This window comes from Electrophorus electricus, chromosome 14 (assembly GCF_041902795.1).
Source record: "Electrophorus electricus isolate QZ-2024a chromosome 14, ASM4190279v1, whole genome shotgun sequence".
In the NCBI taxonomy this organism is placed as follows: Eukaryota; Metazoa; Chordata; class Actinopteri; order Gymnotiformes; family Gymnotidae; genus Electrophorus; species Electrophorus electricus.
Window position 1 is genome coordinate 6,186,844 of NC_137510.1, and position 16,216 is coordinate 6,203,059.

Below are 16,216 nucleotides of genomic sequence, written 5' to 3' on the forward strand. Positions count from 1 at the left end.
GAGATAGGGAGGGAAGAAGATGATGATGATGGTCCTACACTGTTTCTCATGACATGATTCAGAGAAGGTGGGGGAGTGGGAGGAGAAAAGAAGGAGAGTGTGAGAGCAGAGAGGAATGGAGGGAGGAAGAGAGGGAGAAGGAGATAGAGGGAGAGAAAGAAGGGGGAAGGAGAGAGAATAAGAACAACAAAGCCAACACCAAAAATAAATAACAAAATAATTTCAGTGTGGGTTAATTGTTCGTTTTGAAATATGATTTAGCTTTCCACTTGTTGAACTGGAAGATCCAGAAAATAGAGTTAGAAGCTGCTTGAATGACACAGGAAGAAGAAAGGAGACTGTCAAATCACGCGGGTTCTGTGTGTTGTGTTTTTGCAGTCTTAAAGACTGAGATTTCAACTCACGTCAATCAGAAAGGTTAGAGTGTGAAGGAAAGATGGATAGATTCCCCTTTTTGTTATCTCCTTGTGCCATCTTAAAGATTTATTCTTTACCAGTGTGGTCTTTGACTTGCTAGGAGCAGACTTTAAGCTCTGTAATGCTGCTTTGTGAGAATGCATATCACTGCTGAATTTAATGGAATACAATACAAAACAATTAAGGTTTTGTGGAGTGCAGTTGGCCAGGATGGCTCCAACAGTAGGGGATAGCTGGGACCAACTCACTGCTGCTTTTTCTTTGTAGATCATCTGGGCTGATCTTCTCAGCCAGCAAATAGCACAACCCTCAGCAAGAAGGAGAAGAAGAAGATTATGATGATGATGATGATGATGACCACCACACTGGAACCAGCTACTATGTGTGGCTTTTTGCCTCATCCTTTTTCTATTTTGTTTTCACTTAAAAATGATTCATTTCTTAGCTGAGTGGTTTGACTTAGGTTTTAAACTTTATTTATTAGCTTTCTTAGAAGTCTACAAAGAAAATGAAAACATACTTCTGGATCCATCTATAAAAAGGCAGCAGTCTATAGCTGTTTCTCTTTCTCTACATACTCACACACACACACACACACACACACACACACATTATGCACCATTGCATAATCCTGATAATCATGTCACGGTGTGTTAACTTGTTTCCAGCTGATTCAAACTGTCAGTGATGTCTGGATCGAAGACAATATTGCTGGAGAAGTGAGTTCCAAGCACCAGACCTGGCTAGCAAACGCCTAACTTGTTCATTAGGAGGGAGAAAAGCAAACACCTCTGTTACAAATGACCTCTCTTGTTCATTAATAGAGAATTGTGTGTTAACATGCTTTGGATCATACCCAGCAAAGCAACAATAATAGGCTAGCTAGGTTATTTTAATTACCTAGTTTATAAATGTTGGCTATTGCACTAGCTCTCCCTTGGTTAAATATATTGTACAGACTACATAACGTTTTTGATCCAAACTTTTGTTAGGTAAGTTTCCAGTGTATTTTTATAGCAAAATTATTACTTGGTACCTAGTAGGACAATTTAACTGTACCTTATATTCACGCCGTCAAGTTCCAACCTGCCCAAGAAATGTCATCCCTTTCCATTAATCTGTTAATATTTCCCCTCTTTGTATTGTTCTAGTGTAATTATTATTATACGTGTTGTGATTTGTCATTTTAATTGTACGTGACCATTATGTCATTCCGTGTGGAAGTACAGAACTGTCTGCATCCGTCTCTGCTGTTGGTCATTTCACTACCCAGTTGTGTAGTTGTTTCTTTGCCCCCCTTGCATGGGCTTGTGACAGGACACTGAGAGGTCATAGCGGTTGCCGAGCGTAGCCACTGGTTGCTAGCGGAGAGAGAACGTTCATCCCTGGCTCCTGCCACACTGAGGAGTTTGAGGGACTAGCGCTGGTTTAGACCTCAAAGCAAAAGCGGCCTTGCCCTTGACCAGGGCCTTGAAGATGTGACAGCGCGCACGGTGGAATTTTCTTCTGCCCCTCCCATAGTTGCTCTTGTTCCATCGTCTACCCCCTCCGTCTGCACGAGGAGAGAACAAGCGCCCCAAGCCGGAGTCGGAGAGTTCAGAGAAGGACACGCACCCCGCTCACCTCCGCGCGCTGGGAAACAAACCCGGAAGTGTGAATTAGTTACCAACACGCAGCTTGATTTTAGTTGAAGGCAGACATGATAAACTGATCAGACCCAGGGCATTTTCAGGGAGAGGATAAGATGGATGCTCGTCTGTATAGCCACTACATTCACAGTGTACTGATTTTAGTTGAAGGCAGACATGATAAACTGATCAGACCCAGGGCATTTTCAGGGAGAGGACAAGATGGATGCTCGTCTGTATAGCCACTACATTCACAGTGTACTGACTAATCAAGATTGTAATCTAAGAAGTGGGAGATTGTTTTCTTGCGTGTGTGTAACAGAAAGGAGAAAGAACTAACGAGTCTGATCAAATGCATGTGACAGTGTGTGCCATGAGTGAGTTGCCATAGCCTGTTATCAGTGAGGTTGAGTGTGTGTATGTGTGTTTGCTAGAACTGGGGGAACAGCAGAGCATAACTGGTAACATCAAAACAAATAGCTGTGCTCACCTCTCAGTATCACAGCACCGCGCTGACATCCAGAGCGGTCACTTAAGGCATCACAGACACGCTTGCTCCAGCTTCTCGCTCCCGCACTTTTGCACAAACTGCACTTTAAGCCGCTTATGCACTTCACAGCGAACTTCAAGCTACATGCAACAAAAATAACAGTAAAGCCCTGTGCCTAGTTTAGCTAAAGCGGCACAGAAACACCCACAAGCATTTATGCATCTACAAACAAGCGAACAAACCTAAAAAACCCTCCAAAACAGCAGAGATGACTTTAAGATGCGGTAATAGATATCAGTTCTTGCTAACTTTCGCCAGATTTCATCACCAAAGGCGTCCGCCCCGTACTTTGTAACCCGTGCCCTCCCTCCAAACCTTTTCCCAAAACGCCTCCCTCCATAACTTAGCTAAGTCTTAACCTACTCTTTTACGGCCTACAAATTGGACAGGCGAAGAGGACCTCATCTTCGTAAACATGTTTCTGAAGTTTCTGACTGATTAACACAACCATATAATTTTTAGCAGATTACAGAACCTAGGGCAATCACCCATTTAGCTCTCTGAATTTATTTAGTGATAGATGTCAGGATGTAAAAGAGTTTAGACAGTGTTCAGTAAAATCGAAGTTTCCTTGAAGCTAACGCAGGAGGGCGTCACCGTTTTTGCATTTTCCCAAATGCAATTTCATTTTCTTTTTTTGACGGACAATAGCCGATCTAAAAGAGGCATTTTTATTCGCTGATTGGTGGGCATGAACATTAATATGGTATTTAACCATCTACTATAGAATTGTCCTATTGCGTAATTAACCATTTGCATGTGCTTGCGGGAAGGAGCGAGAGGTCGTAGCGAGATAAATATGGAAAACCAAAGTTGTCAAAATTCTCCTCAAAGGAAAGGCGTTTTATTTGTAAAACGGCGGACGGTTTTACGCCGCAAAATACGATACTTTTTATTACGCCATAAAATAGGACGTTTCGGGTGGCTTTTGTGGCATATTTTATGGCGTAATTAAAAATAAACATATATTTTGTCCGTTTAAAACTAAAAAAACTACAACACTGTTTTAAGTGCTCTAAAACAGCATTTTTATGCTGCTTTCATGTTCCTCCAATTGTGTTAAAAGCGCCGCTATATAGGAAAATAAACCTAATGAGCTCAACCTACTGGTTTTTGACATAGAGCTGAACTTTCTTTGCCCAATTGTTCACAAAGTCAGACCAAACCAGTGCTCAAGTTTGTTTCTTTTGGGGATACACATATGTGTCAATTTGCTCAATAATTCATTTTTTAATTCATACAGTTATTAGCTAGTTAACTGATAATTGGCTGCAAAACAAAGCTCACCCAAAGGTAACTAGAGATGGCCAGTCATGAGTTGTTTCTAGTGCTAGACTGAAAGCAAGTTTGGTATCTTGTAGGAACAAATGCATGTTTGTGTTGAACTTGATGGCTAGCTAGCTATGAGAGGTGCAGATTGGTAGTGTCATTATAGCAACTGCTTCAGACTTTTGTTATGGTTAAAATTTAATGAAATGGGAAGGGGTTATCGCAACAAACTCAAGAGGGATGCCAAAAACGAATATGGATAACAGCGTTATTGATCTTGGAGTATTGCTGTTTTTTACACTTGTGTTCTTGCTCCAAATCTAGCACTGGGCAGTTGGGAACCCTTGCCTCTTAAAACTGGTTACTGCACCTATGCCCTCTAGCGGGCCTTGGGTGGGCCTGATCTGGCATGCTCAAATAAATCACTTGATACCATTAAATATTCTTAAAATACAGTACTATCAACATAAAATTTCTTAGGGTTAATATATGTACCTGCTTACCAATTTTCAGCCATCTACATGCAACCGTTCACCAGAATACATTGTGTTTTTTTTGGTAAATTTCCACAACAATCCACAAAATGCATGTTACTCACATAGAAGTGTTCCTGGATAGACCCCTAACACCCTCCTCATTTAGAGTCCATCATTGCTGTTGGGCCATAAAGAGCTATTTTCTTTGAATGACGGGCATTCACACATAACAAAGACCAAGATATCGAGGGGGAAGAGGGGCTATCAATAGCTTCACAAGCTATTTCAACAAATAGAGGATGCTTAGATGAAAATGTGGACTCCTCAATTGCCTTATTTGTTTACCCATTTAATCTGCTACAACCATGCGCACAGCAAAAACATTGCTTGTGCATTGTAATCAGATAAAGTGTAGTGCATGTGTGTAACACTGTTTGGTGAAACTAATGCTGTAATCAATATTGTTTTTAGTCAATAATTTGATCGCCAATACTTTTGGACAAATTGGAAAGGAAGAGGCTTTGACCTAGAGCATTCTCAGTGATAGAAAGGCATCCAGGTCCAGATGCAATGAAGTATCCCCAATCCATCACATTACCATCGCCATATTTCAAAGGTGGTATGAGGCTCTCAATTTGAAAAGCAGTATTTCACCAGATATAATGGGGCCCATGTTTGACAAAAGACTTCCTTTTAGACTAAAATGTCATTAACAGATTATTCAAGAACACATTGTTCAAGAGAATCACCTAGCTGTTTCTTCGGGAACTTGAGATTGATCATTTATATTCTTGGTTAGCAAAGATTTCTGCCATACTATTCTGCTATGGATCCCATTCTTGCACAGTGTTTCTTGGATGGTTGAGTCATGAACACAGCCCTGAGCTGAGGCAAGAGAAGCATGCAGTTCTTTAGATCTTGTTCTTGAGTTCTTTGCCATGTCGCAGATTATTTTTTGCCTTGCTCTTCGAGAGATTTTGAGAGGGCGACACTCTTGGGAAGAATGACTACTATTCCCTACTTTCTCCATTTGGACACCATGTCTCTGCTGCCAGGCTCACTCTGATTTAAAGACCTGAAGGTTAAACACCTTTGAACTACCGTACTAGTAAAATAGGTGAAGTGATAAAAATACTTTTAAGACTAGATTGATAGGTTAGCACACCAATTTCGATTTTAATATTTGTTTGAATCAATAAAAACCTTTGGCGAGTTCTGTGGGTTGACAACAGTAGTGCTACCATTGTCTGATGATTCACAAGCTTGTCATAGACAGTAGAAGCTGTAGGCCAGTTCTACCAGTTTTGGCATAAAACAAACTTGCTTTCATGTGGTTGACCATGTAAGTGTTCACAACTGGATAAGACAGTAAATCTTGATGATATCCCTGTTTGTTTTTAAATATATTATCAAAGAAAACTGCAGAGACTCTAAAATTAAATTGTATCTATTGGTTTTTGAAAAATGTAGGCCTCTAGTACAAACATATTACAATAGTACTTTATAATAGTAATTTTGTTTCAATATCAGCCTCTCTTTGATGGTTTGTTTCTCACAGTATGTGGCTATACGCAAGCCAATAATGAGATGAAGTGGAATTAAATGGATATGATTGTGTGACAAGACCTCATTAGGAAGATGAGCGTGCAGCCAAAAGCTAGCAGAGTAAATATGCAATCATGAAGAAAATGTGCATATATATATATATATATATTTATATATATAATGGGTGATTCCCAATATCATGTCGTGTAAAGCTAGACGATAATCAAAGGCTGGATGTTTAGGTCCAAACCAGTACACCTGGCTTTAACATTAGGATGCATAATTGGATCAGGTGCATTAGATTAGGATGGATTAGGTTTGGATTAGGGCTGGAACTAAATATCCAACCTTAATCCAATGTAATCTAATGCACCTGATCCAGTTAAACAAGTCCTTCAGCAGCATCTTAATGTCAGAGCCAGGTGTGCTGGGTTGGAACTAAACATCTTGCCTGTGAATATTCCTCTATCTTTATATGATATTGAGAATCACCCACAGAGCTGATAATTTTAGGTAAACAATACAGTAAAACAGCAAACAAGGAACAGGGTTATTTCAAGCATCCTGGGTTTTAATCAAACACAACGGTGTTACTTTACTGGAAAACCAATCCATGTGCCATGTTTTATGTACTACACCTTTGCTGTTTAATCTTTCCCCATTTCCTTTATCTGTTTTTATGCTCCCTTGGTTCCCTGTGTTTGATGGCCAGCACTGACTGCGTTTGGCATGTTAACCTATTTGTTCCCTAAACTCTTTTGCTCAGTTTGTTCCTGTGTGTGTAGTGCTTTGGTTTTGTCTTAACTGTGAACCCTACTAAAAGATGTCACACCTGTATCTAGCCTCTTTATTACAGTATATGTAAAAAAGCATCAATTTATTAAACATGTTTACAGATGCTACTGGGCCCACCTCAATTATCTGTAAAATGACTCATCAGGATTGGTACTATGTGCAAAATCTTTGGATGAGTATTGTCCATATATAAGGGAGGTCTGGCTAAGTATTTATTTTGGTGATTTTAATTGCTGTAGAGACACAGTTGCCTAAATATCATTGTTATATCTCCTTCCCCTAAAAAGAACATTCATAGCCCAACACTGGCTAAACTATAGCACTGTTTTGAGGTTTTGTACAGGGAAGCCACCACTGACATTTATGAATATACTGAAACCATAAGTTGCTATATTGGGTGATATACCTCTCTATGAGTGCGTTCACAACCATTCAAGGATTTCCAAACCAAAAACCATGCCTTGGCACACATCAAAACAGTGGGCAGTGACAGTTGGTTACAAGTCACAGTAGAGAGCAGCACTGTGCTTCCTCACAGAAAAGGAAACTGAAACCCAGAGCAGTGACAACCACAGTATATGGCAGGGAATTAAGACCACCACAAATATTAGGATCACAACCACCGTCATCCGACACATTAAGTTCTTTTTTGATGCCAAATATATGACTTTACCCTTAAACTCCCTGGCAAGCCTATTCTGGTGGTTGCAGGGCTCCCTGCTGCAAAGCATCTCTTGGAGCACAAAAGAGTAATAAAACTTGTACTGTACAACTGGCAGGAATACATCCAGACACCATGCTACATTAGACATTCAATCATTCCAGTCCTGTACATCAGTAACTACAGACCAGTGGCACTGAACAATAGCAAGCTGTTGTGTGAATAACTCCCTCAGCCTCTTTGCAACTGGACTAGATCACCCCAACAGGGCTATGGCTGTTCATTGGTCCCTTGACTTCTCACATAAATGGAATATCTACATAGCTTCTTGTCCTACACTACTGCTCTGTCTTTAATACAGTTATGCCCACCAAGTCTACAAGTAACAGGATTTAGGATATTCAGTCTGAGAGATCTCAGGTGGTGGATGTGGACAGTGGAGTTTCTGATGGAATAATCATCACTGGCCCTCCTCAGCCTCCGGCCCCTAAGGCAATACTTGGTCTGATAAAAAGCCCCAGGATGACACATCTGTAAAGTGCATGCCCATCACCAATCTTACATTTAAATTAACACTTTCCATCAATTCAACAGCATGAGGAGAAGTAGAGTTTAAGATCAGAGGTCTTTTGAAAGAAGTAAACGAAAACTACAGAATGCAGCAACACTGGAAATACTCAGATGTTTTATTGGCATTTCCACACAGGTTTAGTCATGCAACATTAATTGCAAAGGTTATGTTTAACAGAACTAGGAAAACTAGAGTGAAGATAACCAGAAGTAAATGACAGTTTTGACAAAAGGTTTGCCAGCCATTTGTTACTCCCGACAAGCCTCACTGCATGGGACAGTGGTTCTCTCACACACATAGCTGCACTGTGTGTGAAACAAACGTGGATGTTCACTTGCAACAGCTAGAATCACAGGCCTCATCCTTGCACACACATCCAGAAGCACACTTGCTGCACCCAGGTGGACAGCAACAGCAGCAGCCTATGAATGAGAAAACAGCAGTATTGGTGAGAAGGTACTTATGGTCAAGGCTTATGCTTGTACTCCAAATGAAGATATTGTGAGCACATATAGATGAACTGAACATACTTTTCTGGCAAGTTGGACACTTGCAATTTTTGCATTTGCAGTTGACACCACACCTGCAAGTTCCAGCTGAAATGTTATGGAAAATATGTTTAATAGAATGATTAATGAATCATTATTTCAGTTTGATTAAAAGAAATAGGATTAATCACAGATTTATCCCATAACATACCTAATCAGAGACTACAATAAACATGAGATTTAAAAAACAAATGCAACATTTGATATCATCTTACTGCTGTTACAGTCACAGGAATCCATTTTTTTCCCCCAGTTGGTCTTTTCAGTTGTGGAGGAATCGGTTCTCTCGAGTGAAAGATAAATATAAACTATTTCTGCATGTGGTTAATTTATAAGGGTGTGGAGAAATTTGGCAACGAGTGCAAAACCACTGACTCCACCTCTATTTGCCTGCACACGGTTTACATTATTGAATTACAAAATTACACCGCCAATACTGAGTGCAAAGCCTAAAACAAGGACCAACTCTAACGCCTCTCACACACAAATCTTGGAATTTGTATTTACTGCATCTTTTTGAATTACCTTCAACAGAAGTAACGTGCAGACAAAATAAAGCAAACGCGAGTCTCCAACTAGAATGTTTCATGAAAGTAACGAAAACGACACCAAACATAAAAGCGTGCTAACCACGGCAAAAATGAATGATAATTAAAAAAAAACAAAAAAAACGTAACATTGACAACAACAGTCATGAATACAAATCAAGATTAAAGAAAGCGTAACATAATGGGATAATAACCTCCAAGTGGTGTGACTGACCACTAATGGACGACACACACCACTTGACGTGGATTAACACAAATTAGTGAGAATCAGCACAGGAACAACATAAAGACAAGTCCGCGTGTAGCACCGCCGCTGAGCACTGTGACATGACGGATTTGATTGTTGACGTACTGTAATGGGCTTGGCTATAAAGAAAGGTTCTCTGAAGCAGTGCTAACTCTGAAATGAAATGAAATTACTATCAAATCCAACATTTCATGATATAATTTCAAAAGTTTCAAATCTGTGGTAATTATTACCTACTGCAACTTCTCATTGAATTTCATTTTTCATTATTACTTATTTTTTTCGGTTCTGTTTCTTTTACTTACACACTATTGTACTGTGTATTTTATTTATTTCTTATCTTAGATTCCACACTACCCTGTAATCTTATTTCCTATTGCAGACGGCACTTTGTGTGATCCACTTACGTCAGCGCCGTATAGTGAACAAGAGCATGTGCTCTCAAACCGTGTGCACGGTTGATAGTTACAGGATAGGTTTTTCCCACATCACTCCGGTTTGAATTAGCTTTGCGTTAACCGGTTTAACTGTTTGCTTCGAAAGGAGCCACCACTCAACGTAATACTATATAGATTTTTGAGCACTACAACTGATGGAAAGATCTAATACTTTGCCATTTTGTCAATACATGTTAGTGGGAAGGAAAGTTTATTTCTATTGATTTGTATAGCACATTTGATATTTCAGTGTATTTAAAGGTGCTTTACATACAAGAATATGTGCTTATAGAGCATACAAGGATAAAATAACTTCAATATGCATTAACATAAAAAGCTAAAAAGGAATAAAAATAGATGAACCTCACAGTGGTAATGTCTCATTTAAAATCGTGAGTAATAGGGTGAATATCTATTAAAGCTAAGTACAAAGCTTCTTTGTCTATTTTGGAAATGGAAAATATAAATGTTTTCCTTGGATACTGTGCCCAAATAATAAGTAATACAGAAATGTATATTCTAGCAAGCATGACCAAGATATCATAGATACATATATGGCAATCTGCCGATCTGTTTGTCCCATATAATTTACAAACAGTTTGCATTGTATCTTCTTGTTATATTATTAGAATCTGACATCAAGGTAATTATAAAAAATGAGATACTGTCTCAGAGGGGGGAGTACAAGTTAACCATGGAAAATGGCAGCATTGTGGGCTATAAAGATCATTACTCTAAAACTGCAGGTAATTATCTGTTTCTCTCAGACACAAACTTTTCTATGTCATATGTATAGCAGCAGGTGTGAAAGTTAGTAGGCAGTAGAAAGTGACAGTAGGGACAAGGTAGGATTTCCTAATATAGTACTCCAAGAGTGGGCTTTGTTAAAATGTCTTCAAGTATTATGATGTATGAGGTTTTTTGTTATATTGCTTCATATTTTTTGTCATATTGCCAATTGCATACAGTTAGTTATGTTTGAAATCAGTAAGGTTATTTGAACATGGATGTCATTATATATTTTTACATTTTTACTTTGCCACTTTGAGTGAAAAGAAATGGCTACTATTCATTAAATTAGGTAAGCTAGAGGCCAGCACTGGCTATACTACAGGACAGAAGCCTATCTATCATTCATGATGGTACTGAAATGATTGCCATATGAGTCAGAGCACCTCTATTTGTGTGCATACTCAAAGCCTACAGATGTTTCCAGGCCAAAAGCCATGATTCAAAATGGAAATCACCAACAAAATCAAGGACCATAAAAGATGCTAAAATAGCATACTGAAGGAAATTCGAGACCCATTACCAGAGCAATGAGAACTATGGTATGTGGCAGCGAATCCAGGCTGTCACAAATTATAGATCATAATGGACACTAGCCAAATCTAATGTCAACAACTATGACATTACCCTTGAACTCCCTAGCTTTCCATTTTTCCCTTGAGCTTCTGGATAAACCCCTCTTGGGTAAACGAAATCCCTACTTGTGTGGGTTGTGTGACTCTTGGGTTGGTTCAGAGAGTGGATTCACTAGGGATGGCCTCTCCAAATATGTAGCAGTGTTATTTTATGGATGTGGCCAATAGTCAGAAACTCTGTTCCCAGTCCTGTGGAAAGGACAAAATTATTCTCATCTTAGGCCCTGAGTGACGCCATTAGCCACATGGCTAACTTCCAGCAGTCACTGAATTATGCTAGCTCAACTGGAGCATAGGAGATAAGTCCATGGTCCATAAAGTCATAGCTACCATACATGTCGAGGTTCAGTCTAAAAATACCCCCTCAAACAAACCATGTACCTGTGCTTAGACATGAAAAGCCTCTGATTCCCACATATCCTTCTGACGCCCAGAAGATGATGTCCTCGCCAGCACCATCCTTCCTATATGTAAACAAATACTCTGAGGACAGCAAAGGTTTCAGATTTTTTTGAGGAAAGAGGATTTCAAGGAAATATTACAAGAACAATCTTAGTTCCCACTTTGAAAGTCTTGAGCCATTTTATGCCTAACACTTCATTGTGTATGAAGTATTTATATACTGTATAAGACAAAGAACCCCCAAAAAATGTAAACAAACACAATACCAAACAAATAATTCAGTAATGGCAATGTTCAAAGAAAGAAAGAAGCTCTCTGCCTTGTGGACTGTCAAAATTAAAATCTAATCACACAGGCTGCTTATTTGAGTGTGTAAGGTATTGACGGCGTGTGATAGAGTCACGGATGGTCCCTCCTTGCTTCCATGGTTTCCCTGTCTTGTGTGTTTTGGTTCCATTCCTTTGTTTTGTTTTCTCCACCTCTCGTTTGTTTTCCACGCCTGTCATTACTTTCACGTGTTCCTCATTTCTAGTTTTGTTAAGTTCATGTATTTAAACCCTGTCTTGGGCCTTTTGTCTTGGCTGTTCGTTGAATGTTTGACTTTCTGAAAGCCTGTCTGTATTTTGAAGCCTTCGTTTGTTAGCCTGTTTTGTGATTCTAGCCGTTTGTTTTTCCTTATTTCCGTGTGTTTTTTCCCCTAGCTTCTTTGTAATAGCCTACTTCCCCTGTTTGCCTTCGTGTACTTTTGTTTTTGGTTCCTCTTGTATCTCTGTACTCTACGTATTGGTTCAATGACCCTGGACCGTTATAACGACTATGACTGCATTTGCTCCTTATAAATCTCACTCTTCTGCGCACATGCGTCCGCCTCCTTACCACTCACCGTTACAGATAGCATGTTTGTGATTTTGGTTGCATAAGGGTTCCATATCACCCTAATAGCTTCTATAGCAGATGATAACGATTTACCACACATATGCAACAGCAGATAATATGGTTTTATGACATGTGCAACAGTAGATGATGGGAGGTATTCACATGTAAGCAAATGTTATCCTGGTTATTACTCTTTGTTAATGGCGCATGGCAAGCTGTTCTATGACATTCTCACCTCTTATTGCTATGGCCTCAGCATATATTGTATGTGATGGGTCATATTCAGCTTCACACATTGGCTGCTTGCGATTGTCTCATGGGGGCCCACTCACCTTGAGGGCCCCCACAGCATGGCCCTGCGTGCTCCTCCCTCACACCAGTCATTCTGCAATTAAACAGTGACAAAAAGCCATGCTCCTCACACTACAATAGAGATATTCAAAATTGTAGTGAAGTATACAAAAGTTCCAGAGAAAAATGACATTTCAAAATATACACTGTGAGTTTTTGCTTGTCCTCACAATCCCTACCATGAATTAAGCCCATGCACCTTTAAGAAGCATGACTACTGCCAATTTTGAATTAATTTTAATTTATATTTTATTAGTCAAGTGGCATTAATATTAGCAGGACAAGGAAAACTAATTTTAAGATGACCAGAGGTATTTCAAAAGAACCACATAATGCTAAGACAATGGAAGAGTAATGGGATGGAATATTTTTGATAACGTGGTCACCAATAATTTATTACCATTCACTGCATGTGACAATGGCAAAACAGTTCACAGACGTTGTTATACTGTGAAACAATGTATGCTTCTTCACTAGAAACAGCTAGAACCACAGGTTCAGAACTTCAAAAGTAACATTTAATATTGTCTTACTGCTGTTGCAATCACAGAAATCACTAACAGTGATCTTTTCTGTCCTGGATGTTTGGTGAACAAATATGTTCTCCTAAGAAAAAGGTGAACTATTTTTACATTAATGTAGACTAAGGCTGTGGGAAACATTTTAGGAACGGGTGCAAAACAACTGACTCCTCCTCTACTTGCCTGCACCACAGTTTACATTATTGAATTATTAAATTACACCACCAATACTTGGTGCAAAGCCAAAAACAAACAGACATCAATCTACCCCCCCCCCCCCACACACACACATATTTTAGCATTAATGTGAATTCAACAATGAGTTTTCCAATGTAATTCCTAAAATGTTTCCAAAAGACTTTTGTTGCATTTTATTTCCATTTATTTATGTATTTTTAAATTTGATTGGTTTACCCACTTACTCTATCTTATTATTGTAACAATAGGGGGCTAAGTAAGATGCAGGGACGAGTTACAGAAAACAAAAACACATGTTTATTTACACCAAGGATTATGTAGCCATTGAGCTAGCGTAATGTCAAACACAGACAACAGACCCATAGGGGTTCATATACACACGTTAATGAAACGCAATTACAAACAGGTGTGACACATGGGGGGCATGGCAACATGGACAAACACACACACACACACACACACACACACACACACACGCACACACACACGGGGAGACACCTGGGAGGAGGCGGCGTCCGTGACAATCATGTAAATGCCAATTTCACCAAAACAAATTCCTCCTACATATATGGATTATAAACTGAATGTAAAATGTAGGTTCTGGCTCTTATATTATTGTTGGTTTAAGATGTCAGTAGAATGTTGTTGTTTTTTTTTTCTATTGTGGCAATGTCTTATTTCATAAAATATAAACAATACCATATTATTGTTGATTGGTTTATTTAAACAATCAATTTTAATAAATTCTCCAACATTTATTTATAAATACAATGATTTGGACCTACAATCTCAACAGTCACATGTTGACAACCCCCCCAACTGCACGGTGTCTGTTTTCATATATGATTCCATTGCTAAAATTTCTGCCAATTAGCTGATAGCTTGAATTGAGTGTGACAGCACCAAGAAATAACGAAGAAAAAGACATGAGGGGCCCAGGATTAGGAATACGCCCCCACCCCCATTAACTGTAGTAACAGAACACAAGTTTACATTTACATGTACATTTATGGCATTTAGCTGATGCTTTTATCCAAAGCGACTTATAATTATGACTGAGTACAACTTGAGTTAATATTATTTTCTGCCACTAACATTTCATTGCAACAATATTGCAAAAGTAATCACATAATCTGTAAAGAAGTCAGAATAAAGGGACAGGGACTGATGCATAACACACATTCTGCTTGTGTAAAAGGTGCAAACACAATATATTAGTAACTGAATGCTGCTGCCATTGGAAAAGAGGAACATGCCAGAGTGTCCAATGTCTAAAGTTTTTATCAAAAAGCAACATTTAAGCAATAACAAACAAGCCAAGTTATCTGTAACATACTGCTTAGGTCGCTGGCAGGTCTTATTTTCCTGCATAGTAGGGGTACGATGAGTAATAAGAGGTAATAATAAAGTATGTCTCTGCATTCTCAGAATGTATCTCAGTGTAAGATCCAGGGAACACTTGTTTGGAGTTGACTTCCATTTGTTCCTGAATGCTGGGTCATCTAGACTGGAAGAGGGACATTTCTGGTGTACTTATAAAAGAAAAGTACTTTTATTGTTATGGCATATCCAAAGGAAAATGCTTTGGCAATAAAGAGGAAGCTCCTTCTTCTGGGTTGTAGTTTTTCATAAAACCTATGGCTCTTAATCGCAGGTTGCTTTCTCTGAAGTATAAATAATGTGTAGAGATGAAAGATTTGTCAGAGTTGATTTTGCACAGTGCAAACCTTCAGAACTCTATTTCTGAAATGTGCAGTACTAGGACAGACATGCTGGTGTTGCTATCAAATGCGGAAATCTGCCTTTAATTTGACCCACACTTTAACAAATCAGCACTCTTGCTGAAATGCTAAAAGCTGGCTACACACCATACACCTACACTGAGTGACCCCTCTGTCAGACACACATGTCAGATGAGCATACACATAGAGACTGTAGCATCTCTGCTGACACGTAACAACTCTTTATCTCTGTTCAGGTCAGTCACCAGGGGGAGCTGTGTGAAAAAGTTGAAAAGGCTGGAATGGGAAAGTTACTTGTGTTGTAGGTCTTAGAACATAAGAGCCACACCACGACGAAGACACAGACAAAAAACAAAACAAGTAAAGCAGACATCTATCTTAAGCAAGGCTGTGTATGACCAAAATAGGACCGATTCAAGTGAAATACAGATGTGACAACACATGTCATGAACTCTTTTCTTTCCAATACATTGTATTGAGGTTACAGTATCACTGTTAAAATTGGAGGCGCATGTACTATATTTATAATTTCTATGAATAAATGTATTTAAAAACAAGTGCTTTTTAATCTGATTCAATCCATTAATCCATCCATGGATACATTTCGCTCTTACCCAAGAGAAAATCGTAAGTACAGTTAAACTGGCAAAAATATTTGTATGAGTGATTTATAAACAAATATGCGTTGTAGCAGTGGTTCTTGCTTGATGTATATTGTGTGGTATCGTATCATGTTTTGTACTCAAGGCTGTTTAAGGCTGGATTATGATTGGCTTTTCTTGATCACTTTATGTTGATATATGCAGCACTAGCAATGACCTGGAAATTTAAAAAAAGACCAGTAATTGATTTCTTTATGTTGCCCAAAGTAATCCAAAATAAATGGGGATATGAACGAACAAACAAAGAAAGCTATATTACCAAACATCCAAACTTCCAGAGATGAGTCCTGCCTAAAAGACTATATTAGTCTATATTAGTCCTAAATTAATTTAAATTCCAGAGTCAAG

The 16,216-nt window shown here is 38.8% G+C and overlaps 2 long non-coding RNA genes across 2 annotated transcripts; both read right to left on the reverse strand.

Moving 5' to 3' along the window:
- Positions 1-717: 717 nt before the first annotated feature.
- Positions 718-2,871, reverse strand: LOC145651199 (uncharacterized). The gene is made up of 3 exons (XR_014116985.1): positions 2,778-2,871; positions 2,536-2,675; positions 718-2,049 (listed from the first exon to the last, which is right to left on the reverse strand). It is a non-coding gene; the product is annotated as an uncharacterized LOC145651199 (long non-coding RNA).
- Positions 2,872-8,264: 5,393 nt separating this feature from the next.
- LOC113568053 (uncharacterized) lies at positions 8,265-8,741 on the reverse strand. Its single transcript, XR_014116952.1, has 3 exons — positions 8,612-8,741; positions 8,443-8,508; positions 8,265-8,334 (listed from the first exon to the last, which is right to left on the reverse strand). It is a non-coding gene; the product is annotated as an uncharacterized LOC113568053 (long non-coding RNA).
- Positions 8,742-16,216: the final 7,475 nt, after the last annotated feature.